This window comes from Sinocyclocheilus anshuiensis, unplaced genomic scaffold (assembly GCF_001515605.1).
Source record: "Sinocyclocheilus anshuiensis isolate Anshui unplaced genomic scaffold, SAMN03320099.WGS_v1.1 scaffold1630, whole genome shotgun sequence".
In the NCBI taxonomy this organism is placed as follows: Eukaryota; Metazoa; Chordata; class Actinopteri; order Cypriniformes; family Cyprinidae; genus Sinocyclocheilus; species Sinocyclocheilus anshuiensis.
The window spans coordinates 264,034-269,171 of NW_015542425.1; positions in this window are offsets into that span (position 1 = coordinate 264,034).

Consider the following 5,138-nt stretch of genomic DNA (forward strand, 5'->3'; position numbering starts at 1 on the left):
TTAGATGCTCTCACATAGCTCTGAATATTTCAAGGCCTGTGTAGTCACCTGATACGCGGAGCCGGTAGGATAAGGTAGTATGTGGTGAGGAGACAGAAACAGACAGTATGACTCATCTTGTTTGAGGGATGGTCATTTAGTGTCAGAGATTAGCCAGCTCATGCACCATTCAGCAACATGTGTTCAGGCCTGGTTGCGGCCGCAGGGAAAGAGGTTTTATTTGTCAGAGTGCCGTCATTAGATGCAAGAACATGTGAGTGTAAGTGTGGGGTAGAACAGATGGATATGAACAAGTGAAAATGTGACACGTAATGAGCAAATGCCTCACCATGCAGTTACTTTTAGCAGATAGTAGAAGGATGTCGTCATCTTTATGCTCATATGCAGTGCTAGTCCTCTTTATGCACAAAGTATACAAGTTGCAAAGTGCCCCCGAACCACCAGGGGGCCCCCTTACTCTCAAAGATGATTTAATGACAAGGGCTATGCGATTAATAGAATTTTAGTTTTGTTTTTGATTTTGGTTTCCAATGATTATGAAAACGCAATACTGCATTCCCCTCCTTTCCTTTAAAGCAATGTGCTGTCGCCAATCCTGCATAACATCCTAATCAGTCAAATCATGTAACGTGACTGTCATAATCATACTGGAAAAAAAGGTGGACGACGCATCTCTACTTCCTTCCACTATTGAAAAGTGAAGCCAAAACACCCCAATAATGGCCACTGTCATCTTGCGCCGACTCATTAGGAGCTCGAGTCTGCGCAGTAGTGATTCATTAGGAGCCCGAATCTGCACAGTAGTGACTCATTAGGAGCCCGTGTCTGCGCAGTAGTGACTCATTAGGTGTCCAAGTTTGTGCAGTAAGGAATCATTTGGAGCCTGAGTATGTGCAGTAGTGATTCATTAGGAGCCCGAGTCTGCGAATTAGTGACTCATTAGGAGCCCGTGTCTGCACAATAGTGATTCATTAGGAGCCCGAGTTTGTGCAGTAAGGAATCATTTGGAGCCCGAGTCTGCGCAGTAGTGATTCATTAGGAGCCCGGGTTTGCGCAGTAGTGACTCATTAGGAGCCCGTGTCTGCGCAGTAGTGACTCATTAGGAGCCCGAGTTTGCGCAGTAAGGAATCATTTGGAGCCTGAGTATGCGCAGTAGTGATTCATTAGGAGCCCGAGTCTGCGCATTAGTGACTCATTAGGAGCCCGAGTCTGCACAGTAGTGATTCATTAGGAGCCCGAGTTTGCGCAGTAAGGAATCATTTGGAGCCCGAGTCTGCGCAGTAGTGATTCATTAGGAGCCCGGGTTTGCGCAGTAAGGAATCATTTGGAGCCTGAGCCTCCGCAGTAGTGATTCATTAGGAGCCTGAGTTTGCACAGTAGTGATTCATTAGGAGCCAGAGTCTGCGCAGTAGTGACTCATTAGGAGCCCGAGTTTGCGCAGTAAGGAATCATTTGGAGCCTGAGTCTGCGCAGTAGTGACTCATTAGGAGCCCGAGTCTGCGCAGTAGTGACTCATTAGGTGCCCGAGTCTGCGCAGTAGTGATTCATTAGGAGCCCGAGTCTGCGCAGTAGTGATTCGTTAGGAGCCAGAGTCTGCGCAATAGTGAATCATTTGCAGCCCGATTTTGCACAGTAGTGAATCATTTGGAGCCCAAGTCTGCACAGTATTGATCATGAGCTGGAGTCACGGTATCAAAGTCCCGCCCAAACTCCTGCAGACTCAATCACAAACCCTCAATCATGATGCAACACCCCATTTTTATAGCACCAAATAACTAACTACAATCAAACTTATTAGAAAAACATACATAACTACGTACAATGATGGAAAACATCTCTGGGAAAAATTTTTTTGAAGTGTAATTAAAATTTTTAGTTTGACATCCCATTCGTTTACATGGACAGGGTGGGGTTTAAGACCTATAGTGCAGTGAGCCACCAGATGGCGATCAAAATGTTAACTTAACTTTTAGTATGAATGTGTGTAGTATGTATGTAGAATGTGTATGAATGTAATCTGGACGTACAACCTTCTCCATGTTGTCATTGTCACATAACCTTCCAGCGTCAGTTGCATCGCATCATTCACAAATCCTCTCCCGTGGCCTCATGGGATAGTAAAGTGTCCATCGTATGCACACTTCAGAATCATGCTGGAAGTAGTAGGGTATCTGGGTACTTCTTGCCTACTCTATGACTAATGACTAATGTGAATTTGGAAATACTTCTTTTGTCACATACTGTTTTTCGCCTACTATACAGTAGAGAACTATGCGATTTCAGATGCAGCCAGTCTCCTGCCAGAGGTCAGCATGAGGCTCAACTCCCATAGGAACAAATTGATAGCACTCGCTTTGTCCCCCTCGTTCCAAACTAGTGGACACGCACTGTAAAAAAAAAAGAGTTAAAAGCGTACTGAGCTGCAGAAGAGGGCTTCGAAGTTGCATTTGAATGGACAAATACACACAAAAATATGTCAAACTGTCTGTATTTGCGAGTTTTCACTTAAACATAGTCAGTTATGTCTTCAGTGAACATAAACAGTTGGGAAAGTCATAGAATGCTTGTCAGTATATTAGATCTATGTATTCTGTCTTAAAGCGACAGCAGCCTAATAAACCTGCTGCTGTCTGTTATTTAATGTTATTAATGTAGCATTTGGGAAATTTTGCAATTTAACTATATGAAATCAAGCTGGTTGATACACCAGTCATAGTAAAGTTCTTTGACAGTGAGCCAACTCTCGATATTTCAGCCAAACAGATTTACATTTTGCCAGTCTGTTATGATTTTTGATTGTGCTCAGCAAAGAAGTTACATCAAAGCACCAAATACAAATACTCTGTTTGCACAGACTTTAACACTGACCTTTATATTGACGCACAGAGGTGGCCTGAATGTATTTACAGAGGAATCACAATCACAACAAACAATGAATCACATGCTCATATATCAATTATTAATTTGTGTGCATTTGAAGAGCCTCTGTCAATCCAACTGCTTTCCTGTGATGCAACAGACAGGAGCTTACTGAGAGTGGTTTAAAATATGCAGTACTGCGCAAAAAATTTTGTTTTAAGATGGTTATTTATATCGTTTGCTTTCGTGTGCCAGTAGGAAATATCAATTTTAGATTTCCAAACAGATCTCTGTGTGGACCATCTGTTGTTTCTGTTCATACAAAAAGCATGTTAGACTTAGACCTGTCACGAAAAGTTAAAATATTTCTTATTTTGCTGAAATCTTTGGAGCCCAGCAAACCTGATTAATATATAATGTGTGTGAAACTCTAAGGACCAAGAAACTTTGGCTTGGCTCAAACCAAAACACAGCAGATGGCACGATCCAGAAAGACACATTCTTGATGCACTTTTCAGCTGTTCTGAGTGAGGTTCAATTCCCTTAATGTCTGTGGTGTCTGTCGTTATTTGAAAGGCAAAATGTGATTGAAATGTATTATATTTTATATACAGTTCCTTCAGATAATTGCAATTGGATCACAAAACCATTAGACGAGTAAACAATACTCATGACTGGTCTAGTTGGATCATTGTAATTTTTCTTCGCTAACCTGATGGTTTGCAAACTGGGGTCCAGGGCTGTAGGGGTCCACAGAAAATTTAAGAGAAAAAGATTTTACATCATGTATTTTATTTAATGTGTTGACTTAAAATATTTATTAAATATCTTCAACACAATCATTTTAATTTAATTAGCAAATAGTTACACAATTAAATTACATTAAATTAAATTATTGTGATAAATGCTTTAAAAATAAATCTGAATTGTAGTGTGTGTGTGTGTGTGTGCTTTTCCCCAGTATTTTGTTTTGGCTACAGTATTTAATTTTTAATTTTTTAAAGTTATGTTTTTATTTTTTTTTAAGTGAAGTTATGGGCTATTTGAAGCACTAATATATAGATGCTTTAATAAACCATAACACCTTTCTGAAACCTTTAATTTAAGGGTGTTAATGTTCATTACCGACTGACTGACTGCACATGCTCTAATTAATTTGAATGCATTCACATGCACACACACACAGTTTCACACAGAGCTAAAACAGCCACATAAGTTCAGCCGGTTGACCTGGCTGGAGTGATTGTCCACGCACATTCCCACCCATGGAAGGCCTCTCAGGAAAGCAACACCCAGGTCATCTGCTTTATTTATTTACATTCCTCCGATCGGCAGGATCCTCCAGAGACAGGGCACAGAAATATGCTGTGGAAGGGTGTGGAGCACCTCTGGGACAACACAGGACAGCGCCTCCACCAACACCAGCCTATTATCACACACTCACACCATTGTGCTCTCAGAAAAGCTCACTGTGTACGAGAACAATACGTTACAGTAACCACCTTCACAAGCTTACTCTGTGATAGCTTGCTATTAATCCCTATTTATAGATTTTGTTCTCTGTCCACCCTTCATGACAGGTGCAGGAGAAGCAACTTAAGCCCAAAACATGAAAGTAGATACTTCTAGATCAGGGATGGGCAACTTTGATAGTGACGAGGGCCTGCATTTTTTCCCCTTTATACCAAGGGGCCAGATTACTAATCCACATCCACACACCTTTTACACCGTCTTACTCAATTTCCTTTTTATTGAAGGAAATTAAAGTATAACTAATGTAATTTGGAAAACTTTGTTGTCAGTGGACAGAAATATTGCCCCATCAAGCCAATGTAAACATCTCAATTGCATTGTCTGTAAATTTGCAACAAACAAATGTACAGAGGTCCTTTTTTTTATTAGTGGCCTACAGAACATTCTCAAAACAACCTAAGAGGACAGTTAAAAAGGGCTTATTCCAAAAAAATAATTATTCCAAATGTTACCATAAAATAACCTGGTATCTGCAGGATTTTTAAAATCAAATTTAAGACCTTTAAAGACCTTTTTAAGATCTGCACTTCACATTTCAGCCTTTAAACAATTTTTAAGAAATAAAATTTTAATTTAATTTAATTTAAACAATTATTATCAATTAATTATTATATTAAATAACATATAAATATATCTTAGTGTCTTAACTGTTTAGATTTTTATAATGCATTAGCTTTTTGACGATCCACTGGTTCACATTTAAAAATATGTAGCAAAAATAGCAGATGGGCTTATTGAAAAAGCAA